General features: G+C 41.4%; 1 pseudogene; it reads right to left on the reverse strand.

Moving 5' to 3' along the window:
• Nucleotides 1-19,618: 19,618 nt before the first annotated feature.
• On the reverse strand, nt 19,619-20,779 carry LOC129773884 (uncharacterized; annotated as a pseudogene).

A 20,779-nucleotide genomic window follows, 5' to 3' on the forward strand; every position in this document is an offset into this window, starting at 1 on the left:
TACACAATTGTAATAAATTGTTGCACATTACGAAAAGCCCTCTATCTCTCACCAAAATTATCAGTAAAACGAAGTACTTGCGCATTTATGGTACAGCAAATATAAATCACAGTGGAACATATTAGGTCATGTCGCTACGGTACGGCCCAGATAGGTTTGGTTTGTGATGTCTGCGATAATCACATCATCACGACGTTGGAAAGCTTCGACTTTTATATGATGAACATGTTTTTGTGCTTTTATTTATACAAATCAAAAAATTTCCTGGGAGTTCACTAGATCAAATAAGATTTGTTGCATGTAGATGCCCGGTATCTCTATTTCACATTTGGAATGTTCTATATTTGCGTGGAGCAAGTTAAAATTACTATCTGATTTAAAAAAAAAGTCACAAAAGTCACGATCGCATAGTTGACGAAGGATTCCATTAGTATATCTGTTGCATACTGATTTTGGATATGTTTGAAAAATTACATCGTTTATCTCTTTGATTTGGTGGCCCTGCAAAGAGCCGTTCTGTTTGATTGCTGAATATTGTTTATTCACTCAACCTGTGTTTATAACCGAGTGATGACGACAGAAGGATGATGATTAGTTGTTGGATAGTAGGTATCACGATAGAAGATGCCGAAGTGAAATTAGATATGGTGAAAGCCATCCTCTGTGGTTCTGGAAGAGATGTATTCTGTGTTCTGTATGGATGAAATAGAGAAAAAAACTCATCAATGTAATATAAGATAATTATCATTATCGAACACGATTATCAATTTGTCTCACTACAAAAAAAAAACATATTACTTTATTTTAGAGAAAACATATTTGAAATGGAGGAGGTAGTTTTCTTTTATAATTTTTACTTTCTTAGAGTGTTTTTTCAACACATTATCATATTCTCTTCAAGCTCAATGGCATATGATGCCTCAATGCAAATTTCAATTGGACTAACAACGCCTAATACGATAAGTAGAACAAATGGGGAATCAGTTTTTCGAATATTTCTTCACTTTTCCAATTTTTCTCGCCGCATGAACTTCCATTGGGTGAAGATAAACACAACAAAATATACAGCTTGAATCGGACGACCCGTTCTCGAACCCGATATGTGTTCCGACATTGGTTTTTATTTATGAAAATTGAAAAAAATGTTTCATATACATATACGAGGGCGGTCCGATAAGTACTTAGCTTCATCGCCCGATGGTATCAGTATCGCAAAAGAGATTACTTATCGTGTAGTACATTCTCCTAATCTGCTACTACAAATTTAAGCCGAATCAGACTCGTAGTTTTGTTTTGACCGTGTGTGGAAGTGGGCGTGTCTGCGTATTTCAGAAAAATTAAAAAAAAGGAAATTCCGACGTCGCCATGTCCAAATTAGTCGAATTGGATTAAAGAAGTTGGAGCATCGCTGGGTCAAGTGTATCGAGCTAAAAAGAGACTAGGCTAAGTAATTATCGGATTGCCCTCGTAAATGGATGTTATCTAAGTCCATTCCCAACTGACCGTTCAAAGTATCATTAGTAAAAACTAATGATCCTTGCCAGTTGAAAACCTTTGGGTGCAAATATTCTCAGAAAAGAAAAATGAATTTCTATAGTGTAACTTAGCTTACTTATTATATTTTATGTGTGTCTAGGGTGCAAATCCAATTTAATATTTTGCGATAAGGAACAAAACTACTTATTTTCAAGAAATCTGAAGACGCGTCCACATCACGCCAATCGGCCTTGGTCGCCCGGTAAAGCCGACTAAATGTGGACGTACCGCCCGGGCTTGCCGACGTGCCGAAAACCGACTCGAATCAAACCGAACCCAAACCGAAACAAGTGGGTCCGGTTCGAGAAAGTCGAACCAAAACAAAACGAAGTATATTACCATTGACGACATAGTGCTTCGTGTGTTCGCGATGGCTTCGTGCATGCGATGGGAGTTCGGCTTCGTGCACCCGATGGGCCGTCCACATTACATAACGAACCGAATATGCCGCCTGGTACAGGTCGATCGGCCTCATTCGGCATAATGTGGACGCGCCTTGAGAGCTACTAAATCGGTTCGGCATGGAATGGCTGTATAGGAATGTTTGTATTTTGGAATGTTTGCTGTTTGGTTTTATTCTCGCTTTCATTCACTCAATAAAATTCTTCAAAAAATGGATTTTTGTTTTCTAACGTTTCCCGTTTTTAGTTCGGAACTATTTGGTCAGCATTGTTAGGGAACACATTTCGGTGGAAACAAAAATTCCCCCTACTTGCAATGCTACGTGGGACTACGTCTAACCGGAGTATATGGGGGTGAAATGAAAACTTAAACACCGAACATGCAGGAAAAAATGAAAGATTCCGATTGTTTATAACTCGAACATTTCTTAATAGATCGGAAAGATGTTTGCATCAATTGGAAAGATGTTTGCATCAATTGGTTACCAATATTTCTACGCGTCTATCACAATATAGAAAATTTTTATTTGTTTCAAATAAACAATTGAATAATTGTAAAATATCAGGCATTATCCAAACGCTTTATGTCCCCGGTTTTGATTGGTCCAAATTGTGCTCCTCAAAAGGTACCGACCGAAAAAGGTAACTAGAGTGTAGAGTACAGAATAAGGTGATATAATAATAATAAATAATAAATAAGAAACTCGAGACACTCGCCACACGCCAAAATTATGAACCAATCACATGAAAGGAAACCATAGCCAGGCTATACAAGCACGAGCTATTCGGCAGAGCTTACATTAGTCATTCCACTTCGACCGTCGACAGAGACGGACGTCTTTGGAGCACTATTCATTACCTGATTTTTAAAAAGCCATTTATTTCTCTTTTCAGATTGTCTACCTGCGATTCATCAACCACCGATCTGCCCTTGAGGACTACAATGGGGAAAACCCGGTCAACCGACCCAGGCATACCACATGGCACCAACAAACGTCATCGATCGGACACCGGCAAGGAGCCAATATTAGAAAGAAACCGCTATGCTTTATTGGATGGCCATACCGAAGAGGAACCAACTACCGAGAAAGTAAATGTTGAGAAAAAGGTGAAAGTACCACCTTATTTCACAACATCGAGAGATATAGGAACTTTGAGGTCTGAATTGTTGGCGCTGAAATTGCTGCTAGTTATTAAAATATGCAGCATCGGGATTAAAATCACTAGTTCCAACCTGGAGCAATATAAAATAATTGGATCATACCTGAAATCAAAAAACCATGAGTTTTACACTCACGATACGCCGTCTGAAAAACCATTTAAGGTGGTGTTGCGAGGTCTTCCTGCTATTGAGTTGGAGGATATTAAAAAAGATCTGGAACAATCATACAATATACATCCGTTGGCTGTATATCGGATGACTCGACATAAAACACCAGACAATGGGTATTCCAATGTTTTGTACCTGATCCACTTCAAGAAAGGATCAGCCAACTTAACTCGCCTGAGAGAAATCAGTGAGATCTTCAACATCTCGGTACAATGGGGCCGATACAAACCTCAACATCGGGATGTAACGCAATGTTCGAATTGCCTTGGATTCGGACACGGAACAAGAAACTGTCACATGAAAACTCGTTGTGGCAAGTGTGCTGCTGACCACCTAACAAGCACTTGCAGCCTTCCAGAAAAAGACCCCCGCAAGTGCGTTAACTGTGGCGAAAGTCACCAAGCCACCAGCCGTAGCTGTAAAAAACGTGCGGATTTTAAACGTATCCGGAAACAAGCTACTGAGAAAACACAGAATAAGAAAAAGGTTCCAGAACTTACTGACAAAGAGTTCCCTCCAATTGTTTCTCGTACGATTCCTGTTCTTCCTCCTCTTCCATCCCTACAGGTCGCTCCCAAACGGCCTCTTCTAGCGAGAAGCCAAAAAAAGAGCAACCGAGCTATAGTAAGGTTGCAGCTATTGGTTTACCATCTACACCAAAACCTTCACCTCATTCCTCCACTACTGAGGATCTTTATAGCATGCAAGAACTTGCAACCCTATTTCTTGAACTAGATCGACAGACTAGAAGTTGTCGCAACCAACAGGAACAAGTGCAAGTCATACTACATTTTTACTATAACCATGGATCGGTCATCTCTCAGGCTAATTAATTGGAATGCCTGCTCTCTCAAGAGTAAGGTAATCGAATCCACTGACTTCTTAGTGACAAACAGCATCGACGTAGCTCTCATTACCGAGACGCATCTTAAACCGGATATTAACCTTCGGGTTCCGAATTATCATCTGTTGAGAATGGATCGTACGGGTTCTGGTGGAGGAGGTGTTGCCCTAGCCATCAGAAATAACATCAGATATCGACTTTTGCCGTGTCTGAAACTCAACATCATCGAAGCTATAGGAAATCACAACATCTATTGGGCCTATTATCGTGATTGCGGTCTACTATCCCAAACAGACGTCAATCAGAGATGGCTCAGCGTTGCTTCTTAAAAACAATATCATTAAGCTAACACGAAGGCAGTCGAAATACGTCATCGGCGGGGATATTAATGCTCGACATCAGTCCTGGGGAAACCAAAGAAAGAATAAAAATGGAGTGACTCTAAATGATGATCTACAGTGTGGGCACTACAGGATTCTTAGTCCAGCAACCCCTACTCGCATTTCTCGTTCTGGAGTACATTCCATCATTGATTTCTTCATTACCAACATGGATCGCCACATCGGTGATCCTATTGCCCTTAACGAGTTGAGTTCGGATCACTTCCCAGTGATGGTTGAATTAGGAGTGAATGTCGTTGTCAGGAGGCCACAATGTAGACGGGACTATCATCGTGCGAATTGAGTGGAATTCCAGCAGCTTATCGACAACAATATTGATCTCGATCAGCCTCTTGAATCTCCCGAAGATATCGAAGCAACAGTCAGCTATATTCAAACTGCAGTTATTGAGGCTCGCCAAAACCACATCCCAGAAACGATTCGGGTGAGTAACTCTGTTCAAATTGATCCAATTACTAAACATTTGATTAGACTTCGGAACCTCTATCGAAGGCAGTACCAACGTACTGGTATTCGAGAGAGGAAACGACAGTATAATCAGTTAACCAAGGTTATCCAGGCTAGAATGATTGATCTCCGTAACAAAAAATTCGCAAAAGATATTAGTAAACTTCCGAATAACTCCAAGCCATTTTGGAGGCTCGCTAAAATTCTCAAGACCAAGTCTAATCCTATTCCTCCTCTTCTTCAACCTGACAATTCAGAACGATTGATAACACCTGCCGAAAAGGCTAATGCAATTGACAACCATTTCGCTAGTTCACACAATCTTGGCCAGAACATTACAAGTCCATTTGAAGCTTCGGCGAATGATACTGTAAGGGCAATTGACAATATCCATTCTGTACCTCAAGAGAATGAAATCATCTCGACTGCAGAGGTTATCTCGGTTATACGCTCGTTGAAGAATATGAAGGCCCCCGGCTTCGATAGTATATTTAACATTGAGTTGAAACATCTTAGTAACAACTTATATGAAATTATGACTTCTGTCTTCAACAGATGTCTATCGAGTTGGAAGTTGGCAAAAGTGATCCCGATACTAAAACCCGGAAAAGATCCTTCTTCTTCAAAGAGCTATCGACCAATTAGCCTTCTCCCCAGCATTTTCGAAAGTATTCGAAAAAGTTATATTAACGCGCATTCTTGCTTTTGAGATGAGCACAATATATTTTTGGATGAGCAGTTTGGATTCCGAAAAGGCTACTCTACCATTCACCAGCTTCGTAGAGTATACAACATAATCAGACGAAACAAGTCAGTTTCAAAATCATCTGCCATGGCACTTCTTGATGTTGAAAAAGCATTTGATAATGTTTGGCATAATGGTCTCATCTACAAGCTTCAGAACTTTGGTTTTCCTACATACTTGATAAAAATTATCAAAAATTATCTTTCTGATAGAGCGTTCAATGTTTCTATAAACAATATTTCATCAGAGAAATTCATCGTGAATGCAGGTGTTCCTCAAGGATCCATCTTGGGATCAATTCTTTTAAATATCTACACTTCAGACATTCCCGCACTCCCATCTGATGGGAAACTGCCACTTTTTGCAGATGACACTGCCATCATTTACAAGGGCAGAAGTATCACAGAACTAAGATCTAAACTTCAAAGAGGGTTAGACGCTTTGTCTGGATATTTCAATAATTGGAAAATATGCATAAATGCAGCAAAGACACAAGTCATATTGTTTCCCCACAAGAATACTTCGTCCTCAAAATATGACAGTCAGTCTTAATGGCAATAGTATTGAATGGTCTTCAGAAGTAGTGTATCTGGGTTTAACTTTCGATCAAAAGCTTACCTTCAGAGCACATATTGACAAAACAGACACAAGATGCAACCTTTTAATCAGGTCATTATATCCTCTGATCAATAGGTACTCTCGATTATCTCTAACGAATAAACTTGCAGTATACAAACCAATAATATTTCCAGTTATCGCATATGCGATGCCCGTTTAGGAGTGCTGTGCTCCAACACACAAATTAAAACTTCAACGCATACAAAACAAAATTCTTCGTATGATTCTAAACTCTCCTCCCAGAACGCGAAATTCAGAGATACATCAGCTGGCCGGGATTAAAACCTTGGATGAAATTATCAATAACAATTGTATGAAATTTGAACAGAGTTGCGCTCTCTCAACACACGGAATAATACAAAATCTGTATGATTATGCTATCTGACTTCACAGTCGTTACCTTTCAAGGTAACGGCTTTGGGTTTGGGTAGATATATTTATTTCCAGTTAAATAAGTAGTGTAAGTTGGGATAATTTAAATAATTTGGGGAGGGTATCTTATAAGTTAGATTTAGGTAAAAAAAAAGGTAACAAAAAACTAGAAAAGTTTAGGCATGATTTGAAATCATTACAAGGTTAGGTATGATACAAATCATTACAAAACTTGACATAACAACTTAAAGATGTAGAACCCTAGGTTGATCACTTGAAATGTAGTATTATATTATAATGTAAACCAAATTAAGAAATAAAAAGAATTTAAGTGAAAAAACAGAAAGTGGGTTATATCTATGGTATAACCGCAATGGTGACGTAGGACTATCGTTGATTAAGTGATCCTTTTTTTCCCATTTATTTCTTTAAGGCTCATTATCATTTTAGCTGTAACAGAGCCGAATTTTAATCGTGTACATGTCACATGGTTATCATATCTATAATTAGCACATTACACAGTTGCCATTCCCCAGTATTTCTTCTATACCATTACACATGGTACATTCAGACAGTAGCCATTTAGGCGTAAGAGTATTCTTTCTGTTCTTCCATTATCCAGTTGGACCACCGGACAGCGGAGACAGTGGATTGATCATTGTTGAGTTATTTATAGAACAGCTCTTGCAGAGCAGAGCAGTTGTATGGATGAATCGATCTTATTTCGACCGTGGATCGATCTCCATCGCTGATGATTGTTGCATGGACGTAGCTATTCTGTAACAACACAAAGATGGTCAATGAGGGCCCTGAGTTTTGAACTCACGATCGATCGCTTACTAAGCGAACGCGCAACCAATGTGGCTACGGAGACCCCCTAAGTGATCCTTAGTTTGAAGTTGAATCTGAATCCATTCTGAATGAATGAATAAATGAATATTTGGGGGACTTCGAAAACGAGAGCGTTACGTTGGAGGTACAAGGTTTTATGCATCCAATATTGGATACGAAAATATCCTACTGATGCGTAAAAATAATCTTCAGAAGCTATCCTGTTAATTGCGATTGATAAAAAAATCACAAAACCAAATGTATTTGGTCACAGTGTTACATGGACAGAAAACATTGAAATAAACTCTTTCACATGAATGTATTTTTAAATTCCCAGAGGAACTGGCAGATTATTTTCAGTAACGATTAGATATTTCCACATTTTCCTCGATACTGGAAGCCCACCAGTGGTTAATGCTAACTCGATAACCATCTGTTAATAGCACTTGATTGAAACATATTTGGTCACAGTGTTACATGGATAGAAAACATTCAAATAAACTCTTTCACATGAATGTATATTTAAATTCCCAGAGGAACTGGCAGATTATTTTCCGGATCTTTCTCGATGCTGAATGGCATCCAAACGGAAAGAATTCCGCGTGTGTATGTGTGTGTGTGTGTGTGTGTGTGTAGCGGCTGCTTCGAGATCTTCCCGGGGAACCGTTTGTGGCATCACTCTCCTCCTGATGGATTCATGTCTGGCCTAAGGTGCACAAACAGGCTCTTGGTGACACCGTTCTTCTTCTTTCTTTGTTTTTAAGAGGCTTTAAACTTTTGCAGTCCATTCGCCTCTAAATGACACCGTTCATCCGCGCTTTCATGATAAACGAAGAGCTTCACCACAACAGCGACAACATGCTCCAATCGCTGTTCAATTAGAACTGAGTGGATTTCCGAGCGGCGCTCGCTTATATACCGATTGGTGATTTCAATCGCCTGTTTTGAAAGCAATTTTAAGACTATTGAAACAAGTTTTGGATCAAAAAGTAACAAGTATAGAACGCGTAGACATTTTATCTTTCGAATGAAGTGTTTATCATACCATTTCGTTCAGTTGTTTATGAGCTATTAGCGCTCAAAATCTCGGTCTCCGGCGTAAAGCTTTCGTTTTCGAAACTTTGATTTTACACCCCGGTATAGAAATGAAAGACGTAGCCCTACGTCAAAAAAAAGTACAGAGCTTGCATTCTAACAACGGACGTGACGCGGACAAGAGCTAGCGCGAAATACCGGCAGCAGCGGCAGCAGCGAAATCGAAGCAAACCTAAGCAGCCTGTAATCGAGCTGGACGTCGCATCGGCCTGCTTCAATAGCAGCAGCAGCAGCATCGGACAGTGAAGTTAACGATTCTCTTGCCAACCAACATGGATACAATGCGCTCTCCACTCTGAAACAATCATCATTTGGCATTAGGTAGCCAAACGAGAAGGATCGTCCGATTCCGCTTTGTAAAGAGTTTATAACAAAGTTTTCCGTTATATTATACTGATTGCTATCGAAGGGCCTTTATCAAGGCTAATTATATGTACTAATCAATTTTAATTTTCAGATTCAGTAGAAAAATGAATTATCCATCCATCGTTTTCATCGGTGCTTTCCGTGCATCGGTAAAAAAGACGCGCTCCATGGCGTCCCCGACGCTACTTTTCATCAGTTGGCGAATTATTCTCTCTGTATCGGTCTAAGTAGTGTTAAGTGCTTTGCAGTTCTCTCTATTTTTCCCGAGTGCAGTAGAATCGAAGTTCGCTAATCGATAATTTTTGGGATGTTTTCCAGTGTTTTTTATGTTCTCAGGTGAAATATACGAGAAGGAAGTGAAATAAAACATGACGGCTATGGGCTTTCATGCTTTCGTTCAGTATTGTTTGAGTGTTTTACCCGACCAGTGTGTTTCGAATGATTCCCGGTCGTATAGAAGGAGTGAAAAATCTTCAAGAGTGCTGTGCAAATATTCGCATCGAAAGCGAAAATCGAAAAATGCGCCATATTTTAAGCGTTTTGCACCGATTGGTGAGTTTTTTCATAGGTGGGCTCTACAACAAGTGTTAGCGAATTCCAGGAATATATCCCAAAAGTGAAAATGATCCAGCAACACAAGAGCCAATGGCAACACCAAAGGATCTTTTCAGAACCATCAAAAGTTTCATAAAGAGTAAATTCTTCGAGCCAACTAATCCATTCCCCGAGTAACTTCACGTGCACGTAACTTTATCTTAGTAAATTTAAATTGACAGCTGTTGGGTTAGTCGCACGTCATTCCGGTAATGTCCCCGACATTACCCCCCATCTTTTGACGTAGGACTACGTCTAACCGGAAGATATAAGGGGTGAAATGGAAATCTAGGCACTGAACAAGTAGGAAAAAATGCAAGATTTGGAACGCTTATAACTCGAGCATTTCTCAATAGATCGCAAAGGTTTTTTCATCAATTGATAGGAAATATATCTACGCATCTATCATAATGAATAACATTTCATTTTTCTTGAGATAAATAATTGAATAATTGTGAAATATCAAGCATTGTCCAAATGCACTATGTGCCCATTTTTGATTGGTCCATTTTGTGCTCCTCAAATCGTACCGACCAAAACGGGAAACCACAGCAGCAGCGAAATACAATGAAGCACGATTGGAAAGGAAAAAGAAAAAAAGACGGGTGGGTAATGTCGGGGACATAACCGGAGTGACGTAGGACTATGCAAAGGGGACAGCTTTTGTTAAATATATATTTTAAATATATTGTTTTATTTTCTTCTCCTACGTGAATACCTACCTATCTACCTGAAAAATGGATTAGTTTACTGTTTACTCTTTATGAATATGTTGATGGTTCTGAAAAGAACCTTTGGTGTTGTGTTTTTGTTATCACTCGATATTCCCATCTTGTTCGGTTAAACCTTCCTGTTTAGCTATTGCGTTTGCCACTCGCCACAGCTTTCACAGTTGGAAAATTTCTTCCCATCCAGCTTGTGACATGTTGTACAGTAAATTACATTTAATGCGACGTGCCGGAGAAAGACTTTGCCACTCACTGAAACTAATTGTTGCCTTGATGAGCGCCGAACCGAAGCTGCTCTGTTCTTGATGCGGGTTTTCTGATTGTCGTAAGCAGCTTTGCAAGCTAACTCGAGCACTCCGACAGCCGAAACTCTATAATCGCTGTTAGGTATACTGGTGCTCCGGCACCAATCCGTTCGGCCTAGTTACCCTTGCGGAGCAATCAGTGAATGCGACCAACAGGGAACTGGAGACCTGCACGATTCGAGTGAGACTTTGCCTTTCCCTTAACTTGTCCTCCTTTGTTACGTCCACGATGCCGATGCCGTACAACCACACGGGTATACGGTTTGAAAGAAAATAAGATATTTTGTTGGGGTCCGCGTGTTTTATACTCTAGCGGTACACACTCACAGGATAGAGACAAATCGGCAGACTCAGCCAGAGGGGCGAGTCCAACGAGACGAACGAATGAGCGTTAAAAGGGAGCGATGGCAAAAAAATACATTCATTACGATTTGTTCGCTCGTTGGATTCACATGCAGGCTAAAAAGGGTCATTTTCAGGATCACAAAATTATCTTCAATCTAAAAAGTTTATTGTTTTGTTATTATTCGATATCCCCATCTTGTTCGGCTAAACCTTTCTGTTTAGCGATTGCATTTGCCACTCGCCACAGCTTTCACAGTTGGAAAATTTCTTCCCATCCAGCTTGTGACATATTTTACAGTAAATTACATTCAATGGCACGTAGCATTATCACCACTCAGTATCGGATTGGAGGTAATTTTAACCTGTAATTGATCATTTGCGATGACAGTGGTACAGTGTCGACTTTCAACGTGGGGTCATAATATGGACCCCGAACTCTATGTTTACAAAAATGTCCAACTAAATATGTCGCATTACAGGTCCGTCCAATTAGCTAAATGTCGAGATAAGTGTAAATTACTGTACTTTCAATCTAGAAACAATTTAAGAATTGGTGAAAATCAATAAGCTCAGAACAACTGCCGAATTCACATACTCATCAGATCCTGGCAAACAAATTATGAAAAAATCAATTTGTGTTTTATTATTATTTTGGATAATGTTTTAGAAAGCATTGAACTGTATTTCCTAAACTCTTTTTTGGAAGGTTTAATGGCCCTGAAAAGCGCCTTGTTTTATGGAATGGTTCCAATTTAGAAAACTTAGTACTCATGGTTTTAAGAAAAACCATTTCGAACGCCCTCGATGCCGCCTTGTTCTGGATTTGCCACCAAAGCAGATTGTATAAAGAACAAACTTTTTTCTTCCGCTACCTGCTGTCGTTTTGCGATTGCGTTTGCCACTCGCTGCAACTGCCTGTTGTTGTCTTGATGTCCACCGAACCGAATGTGGTCTGTTCTGAATGCGAGTTTTCTTATCGTCGCGAGCAGCTTTTCCACTTCGGCGGCCGAAACTATATAACGCCGGCTAGGTGGACTGATGCACTGATACTAACGCGCTCGGCCTAGCTACCCTTGCGGGGAACTCCAGATCAACACGGTTCGAGCGGGATTTTGCCTTTTCCTTCACTTTTCCTCCTTTACCATGTCCAGACATGGCTGCTTGGGTTGGTTTGTTGATGTGTTGTGATGCGAACCGATGTGGTGTACGGTTTGAATGAGAATGATCGTTACGGCAGCGGAGCGGGGATTTTTAAGCTGACTGGCTGGCTCGAGAATTACGCATGTGTGAGACTGCGACCAATGTTTCTTTCTTTTTTTCCTTTTTTCTTTCCAATCGTGCTTCATTCTATTTCGCTGCTGCTCTGGTTGCCCGTTTTGGTCGGTACGATTTGAGTAGCACAAAATGGACCAATCAAAAATGGGCACATAGTGCATTTTGACAATGCTTGATATTTCACAATTATTCAATTATTTATCTCAAGAAAAATGAAATGTTATTCGTTATGATAGATGCGTAGATATATTTCCTATCAATTGATGCAAAAACCTTTGCGATCTATTGAGAAATGCTCAAGTTATAAGCGTTTCAAATCTTGCATTTTTTCCTACTTGTTCAGTGCCTAGATTTCCATTTCACCCCCTACATCTTCCGGTTAGACGTAGTCCTACGTCAAAAATGAACGAAACATTGGTCGCAGTCTCACACATGCGTAATTCTCGAGCCAGCCAGTCAGCTTAAAAATCCCCGCTCCGCTGCCGTAACGATCATTCTTTGTGTGGACACCGACTGGACAACATCGTTGCTGGACGAGCTGGACGGCGAGGGATCGAGTGCCTTTCTCAAGGCAAGAGGGCGGAGGTGGTAGCGCTGGAGTAGAGTAGAGTATAGTTTTCAAAGGGCCTTTCTCAAGGCTAGAGACGAATGAACTGCAAAAGTTTAAAGTCTCTATAATACAATACCTTCCTTCCTTCCTTCCGTAACGATAATTCTCATTCAAACCGTACACCACATCGTTTCGCATCACATCACATCAGGAGGAAAAGTGAAAGGAAAGGCAAAATCCCGCTCGAACCGTGTTGGACTGCAGTTTCCCGTAGGTGTATTCGCCAATTGCTCCGTAAGGGTAGCTAGGCCGAGCGCGTTAGTATCAGTGCACCAGTCCACCTAGCAGCCGTTATAGAGTTTCGGCTGCCGAAGTGATCGAGTTGGCTGGCAAAACTGCTCGCGCTTTGGTTCAGTGGACATCAAGACCTCAACAGGCAGACGCAGAAGAAAAAAAGTTTGTTGCTTATACAAACTGCGTTGGTGGCAAATCCAGAACAAGGCGGCATCGAGGGCGTTCGAAATGTTTTTTTTTCAAAACCACGAGTACTAAGTTTTCTAAATTGGAACCATTCCATAAAACACGGCACTTATCAGGGCCATTAAACCTTTCAAAAAAGAGTTTACGAAATACAGTTCAATGCTTTCTAAAACAATATCCAAAATAATAATAAAACACAAATTGATTTTTTCATAATCCTGTTTTTCAGGATATGATGAGTATGAGAATTTGGCAGTTGTTCTGAGCTTATTGATGGTTGGGTACTTTTCCGATTATTCAATTTTCACCAATTCTTAAATTGTTTCCAGATTGAAAACTTATTCGACATTTAGCTAATTGGACGGTCATGTAATGCGACATATTTAGTTGGACATTTTTGTAAACATAGAGTGCAGGGTCCAAATTATGACCCCACATTGAAAGTCGACACTGTACCACTGTCATCGCAAATGCAAAATTCAATTACAGGTTAAAATCGCTTTTCTGTACAACATGTCACAAGCTGTTACAACATTTTACTGTACAACATGTCACAATTTACTGTACAACATGTCACAAGCTGGATGGGAAGAAATTTTCCAACTGTGAAATATGTGGCAAGTGGTAAACGCAATCGCTAAACAGGAAGGTTTAGCCGAACAAGATGGGGATATCGAATGATAACAGAACAATAAACTCTTTAGATTAAAGTACAAAACGCGCGGATCCGCTGAAAAATATATCATTCTTTTTCAAAACGTAAATCAGTGTGGTTGTATGGCATCGTTTCACATCACAATATACCTAATAGCGGTTATAGAATTTCGGCCGCCGGAGTGCTCGAGTTGGCTTGCAAAGCTGCTCACGACAATAAGAAAACCCGTCTACAGAACAGAGCACATTCGGTTCGGTGGCAACAACTAGTTTCAGCGAGTGGCAAACGCAATCGCAAAATAGCAGCAGGTAGGAGAAGGAAAAAAATTGTTTATACAGATTGCTTTGGTGGCAAAACCAGCCACCGTAAAACACGGCGCTTTTCAGGGCCATTCAACCTTTCAAAGAAGACTTATTAAAAGTTTTCACAATACCAAAGCATTCTAAAGTGACATAATATGACATATAATATAAACTGATTGATCATTCAGTTTTCACAAACCCATGCATGGTTTCCGAATTAAAAGTGGCTTCAAATTACAACACATTGTATGCAGGATAGCATTGACGAATTTTCTCGGTAGCAACAACTGCTTTCTTTGGTTGATATTTTATTTATTTATAATGATACTACATCCCATTGAGAGATTAGATCTTCTTCACAATTTTTCGCCAATAGTCCCGATCCATGGCTGCAGTTCTCCAACTCCCGGCTGCACCGATTCTTGCCAAGTCCTGCTCCACCTGGTCCAACCACCTCGCTCGCTGGGCTCCTCTCCTTCTTGTTCCTACCGGATTCGTTGCGAACACCATCTTTGCAGGGCTGCTGTCCGGCAATCTTGCAACATGCCCTGCCCATCGCACTCGTCCAGCCTTGGCGACTTTCTGAATGCTGGGTTCGCCGTAGAGTTGCGCCAGTTCGTGGTTCATTCTCCTTCTCCATACTCCGCTTTCCTGTACACCACCGTATATTGTTCTGAGTACTCGGCGTTCGAAAACTCCAAGCGCTTGTGAGTCCTCTTCAAGCATCGTCCATGCTTCGTGCCCATAGAGAACAACCGGTCGAATTAGGGATTTGTACATGGTACACTTCGTACGGGGTCGGAGTTTGTTGGACCTCAAGGATTTGCGGAGCCCATAGTAGGCACGACTTCCATTGACAATGCGTCTTCGAATTTCACGGCTGTTGTTGTTGTCAGTTGTTATCAACGAGCCAAGGTAGACAAATTCCTCTACCACCTCGAGCTCGTCGCCGTCGATCACAACACTACTACCAAGAAGAACTCTGTTGCGATCAGTCCCTCCAGCTAGCATGTATTTAGACTTAGACGCATTGATCCCAAGCCCAATCAGCCCTGCTTCGTGTTTCAGTCGGGTATACAAGTCGGCTACCGTCGCATGTGTTCTTCCGATTATGTCCACGTCGTTGGCGAAGCAGATAAACTGACTAGACTTGTTGAAAATCGTGCCCCGCATGTTGAAGCCCGCTCTCCGCATAACACCTTCCAGCGCCACGTTGAAGAGCAGACAGGAGATTCCATCGCCTTGTCGAAGTCCCCTGTGAGTCTCAAATGATTCCGACAGCTCACCTGAGATCCGCACACTGCACCGCACATCGTTCATCGTTGCCTGAATCAGTCTTGTCAGCTTTCGGGGAAAGCCGTGTTCGTCCATGATCCTCCATAGCTGTCGTCGGTCGATTGTATCATATGCGGCCTTGAAGTCGACGAAGATGTGGTGTGTAGGGACCTGATACTCGCGGCACTTTTGGAGGATCTGCCGCAGTGTAAAAATCTGGTCCGTCGTCAAGCAACCGGGCATGAATCCGGCCTGATAACTTCCCACAAATCTACTTACTATTGGCGATAGGCGGCGGAAGAGGATCTGAGACAAAATTTTGTAGGCACCATTCAGGATTGTGATGGCACGATAGTTCCCACAATCCAACTTGTCGCCTTTTTTATAGATGGGGCAGATTATCCCGTCCTTCCACTCCTCCGGTAGCTGTTCTGTGTCCCAGATCCTGACTATCAACCGGTGCATACACTCTACAAGTTTTCTCGGACCTCCCTTGAAGAGCTCCGCTACGAGGCCATCCTTACCAGCTGCTTTGTGGTTCTTGAGCTGATTAATGGCCTCCTTAACTTCACCCATCGTCGGGGGTGGTACGTCGTCGTTGTTCATTGCACCGGTGTAGTCCTCCTCAACGCCGTCTAGGTCTCCTGTCTGCGCGCTGTTCAGGTGTTCATTGTAGTGCTGCCTCCACCTTTCGATCACCTCGCGTTCGTTCGTCAAGATGCCTCCTTCCTTGTTTCTGCACATTTCGGCCCGCGGCACAAAGCCTTTGTGCGAGGCGTTTAGTTTCTTGAAGAACTTCCGCGATTCTCGAGAACGATAAAGCAGCTCCATCTCCTCACACTCTTTCTCTTCCAGGCGGCGCTTTTTTCCCGAAAGAGATGTGTTTGCTGCCTTCGTTTCAGTCTCTATCGTTCCACGTTTTGTCGAGTCGCTCGTTGCAGCATGGCTGCGCGTGCTGCATCCTTCTCGTTCAGGAGCGCTCGGCACTCGTCGTCAAACCATTCGTTCCGTTGTCCTCGTTGTTCATACCCGATGACGGTCTCTGCTGTGCTGCTAATTGCTGATTTTAAGGAGTTCCAGCATTCATCGAGGGGAACAGCATCCAGTTCGTCTACCCCTGGTAACGCAGCTTCAAGACGCTGCGAATATGTTGCAGCAACGTTCGGCTCCTGTAGTCGTCGTAGGTGGTACCGTGGTGAGCGCTGGTGTCTTATGTTATTGACGCCTGACAGTTTAGAACGCAGTTTGACCATCACCAGGTAGTGGTCTGAATCGATGTTAGCACCCCGATAGGTTCTGACGTCGATGATATCCGAGAAGTGCCGACCGTCGATCAAAACGTGGTCAATTTGTGTTTCTGTTTGCTGTGGTGATCTCCAGGTGTAACGGTATTGGAGGCTGTGCTGGAAGAAGGTGCTACGTATGGCCATGTTCTTGGAGGCAGCGAAGTCGATAAGTCTTAGGCCGTTTTCGTTGGTTCGCTGATGGGCGCTGAACCTACCAATTACCGGTCTGAATTCCTCCTGGCCGACCTGAGCGTTCAAATCACCGATGACGATTTTGATGTCGTGTTTTGGGCAGCGATCGTATTCACGCTCTAGCTGCGCGTAGAATTCTTCTTTATCGTCATCGGTGCTAGCTAGATGGGGGCTGTGGACGTTGATAATGCTGATATTGAAGAAGTGGCCTCTCATCCTCAATCTGCATATTCTTTCATTGATCGGCCACCAACCAATCACCCGTTTTTGCATCTCCCCCATCACGATGAAAGCTGTACCCAGCTCGTGTGTGTTGCCACAGCTCTGATAGATGGTATATCCACCATGGAACGATCTCACCATCGAACCTTTCCAGCACACTTCCTGCAGCGCTACGATGTTGAAATTGCGGTCTCTCAATATTTCCGAAAGAATTCGGGTACTCGCAAGAAAATTGAGAGACTTGCAGTTCCATGTTCCGAGTTTCCAATCTCTAGTCCGTGTTCTTTGCGTAGGTCTAGTCCGATTGTCCTGTCTCGAATTTCTTTGTGAATTTTCCTGTGCGTTTTATTTTTATGGATGGCTTGCAGGGCCTGCACCAACCCCCTGTCTCGCCGGAGGACCGTCGTGCACAGCTCTTTTTAGAGTCCCCGCTGGCACGAAGACAGTGATCAGCCGCCCCTAACATGGGGATCAGACGCTGTTTTGAGCCGCACCTCCATGGTGAACAGACGCTCGGATAGGCCCCCTTCCCTGTCAGCATACGACCAAGATCCCACCGGGGTTGGTTACCCGATCTTCACTATGGTTACTCGTACCCCAGCCGGTACCACGGGGAGGTAGGGATAGGAGTTACTGGACAGGAAGCTAAGGACCACGAATGGGGTCTATTTTATGCCTGCAGGTACGCGAAGTACCGATGGTACGCTTAGTCCAGTCATTTACCAACTCTTTGGTTGATAACTGATGTTGAAAATTGACTGACGTTACATCTGCATTGTATAGAAACATAACTAAGGAGCAACATGATGAGCTATGTATTTCCTGCTGCTCTGTTCTTATTTTAAAGGACTTTAATCCTGTGTTTTCAGAACGCTTATAGCTCGTTTAATTCTCGACAGATCGTAGAGTTCGTCTCCAAAACCTCAGTTCTTTTTAATTTCTACGAGGGTCACTATTTATATTTCGGGAATTGGCAACACTGATGTCATGTGAGTCCATCTGATGGTTCCATCGTAAAGTTTGACATTTTTGACGATATACGTACTCAGAACATTTTGTCATACGGACGCTATTTGTTCATTTTATATTTAGTTGAAAGTTTGGTCTCGGCAAAAAAATGGAACTGAATCCCACATAATTTGACAATCGCTAAAAAAAAGGCTCGTGTCGATTGGAATAAATGCTTTGAAAATTGGTTTAAGCGCAAAAGTGTATCGATCATCGTGGCGAGTACTTTGAAAAACAATAAAAATATATTCGCAGCTTAACTATTTGTTTTTGTTCCTATTCCCGAAATATAAATAGTGACCCTCGTATTTACTTTGTTTGCGGAGATACAAATCTTACAATTCATTCGTCTACGAAACCACAGTTTAAGGTACGGTAATGTGCTGAATAGTGAAATATATGATAGTGAATGAGCTGATGACCACCTATGCATTCCCTATCAAAGCCATCATTTTGATTGTACGATATGTGCATACGCCAAAAGATACCCGGCGTTGAACATATAATAAGTACAAAGCCTTCAGAAAAAATCAAGAATCAACTATGAGATAGTGAGAAAAAATTGAGAAAGTTGGTAAAAAAAAAGCAAAAACACAACACAAAAGGTTCTTTTCAGAACCGCCAACATGTTCATAAAGAGTAAACAGTAAACTAATCCATTTTTCAGGTAGATAGGTCGGTATTCACGTAGGAGAAGGAAATAAAACAATATATTTTAAATATATGTTTAGCAAAAGCTGTCCCCTTTGTATAGTCCTACGTCACTCCGGTTATGTCCCCGACATTACCCACCCGTCTTTTTTTTTTAAATTTAAATATGCATTTTTCAAAATTTGTCGTCTTTTAATATAGGTTTGCTTATTTCACTCTTTTCCGGCATATAAATAAATGTTGCGAGGATTTGGCCCAACATATGCACAGTATGACAAAAATATGTTGCTACAGTGGCTGAATGAATACGAAAAAGCGTGCTTAAAGCTGCAAACGATAAATTTTGTTTGATTTTTGTCATAGTCAAAATTAATCGATCAGTGCAATGCATCGAGAATTTGTTCGGATATACTGTCTCCAACTGCTTGACGGAATAGCACAATTCTTGTAAGATAGCTAAAGATGGAATCCCCGTCCAAGTGTTTACATCCTGATCAGTTATCAATAAATCTGAAAGAATTATGTTGCGGGTGTTGAGTTTCTCACTTAAATCGTGAATATCAATTGGCTCTGTTTCTGGACAAAACGTGTTATATGCATTTTCACCTATTCTAGCATCATTCAGTGTAACATTTTTAGCGTGCACTGAAACAGGATCTTCTTCTGCCTGTACTGAATATGTATCGTTTTCCACATGTACATTAACGTTTTTCAACTGATAAAATGTAGACGTATCATCTATGGTTTGTTGTTCAGCATTGTCATCACGTGACATAACTTCGTTGGATATTTGCTTCATCATTCGGGAAACTTTCTTTCTTCGTTCTTTTTAATTTATTCATCAACCGATATGAAGTACGTTTCGTGGCATATGGAGATTCAATTACCAACTGGCCAGTTTGGCTGCAGTTTGGTAAATTTTGTGTCGGTATAGCACCTCGTTTTAAGTGTTTGCCTCCTAAAATGAAATCACACTTCTAGTAACTTTGATGTCAAATTTGATGTAAAGGCACAAATACCTGAAGAATAGTTGCTTTGCGTGAAATGTTTACTGCAAACCTTGGTGTTTTTTGCTGATGCTTTTCCAAACCTCAATATGGAAATCCAGATTTATATCGTTTACCATATGTCGATGGAAACTTGTGCAAAACGATACCATTACCAGCGCGTGAATTGCATCCGTTAACTGCACACATTCTGTGGTTCTTGGGTTTCACTTGACGCCGGAAGTGAGAATGGTCTACCAAATGTGCTGGCAAGGAGTCCGTCCTCGAGGTTTTTGGCTGAGAATGCTTAATAAGCTTCTTCACTCTGCGACTTGGTATAGCATTCGGTCTAAGATACAACCGTTTGACTAGAAGAATTGAATGGAATAGTAAAATGAGTATCGGATATCAGTACGTATCTTGAAACTCACCTGTTACTAAACCACTGTCGTCAAAATGACGCGCGCAGATTTTTAGACCGGTAAAAGCATCACAAGCATTCATTTTCAAGGATTTTCTCTAAGCTTTTACATGCTTTTGGTTACCCTTTGACGAAAACAACATGAGGTTTGACCTTGTTTTGCAACAGGTAACGCAACACCTGCTTTTGACGGCAGGAAATTTGTCTCGAATGAAAAGTGAGGGAACTGCAGTTTTAGATAGGACTCGTTGCACTTCTGTAAATGAATTGGGAGAAAAAGCAATCAAAGCAGTGTACATAGCAATCTTTTAAAATTTTTATACTCATACTTTCAATGAAATCAGTCGATTGAAAGTGAACTTGACAAATTTTTTCGTCGCCGCGACCAGCTAGTTTCATAAATTGGCACCATATATTATAGAACTTGTTCCCGGTCGAAGGAACATTAAAAAAACTGCCGTGCCATCCGTGTTTGCACACTGTGGAATAATGCACTTTTCCTTCGTTCCGCAACTCAT

The sequence above is a fragment of the Toxorhynchites rutilus genome, chromosome 3 (genome assembly GCF_029784135.1).
Source record: "Toxorhynchites rutilus septentrionalis strain SRP chromosome 3, ASM2978413v1, whole genome shotgun sequence".
Lineage (NCBI taxonomy): Eukaryota > Metazoa > Arthropoda > Insecta > Diptera > Culicidae > Toxorhynchites > Toxorhynchites rutilus.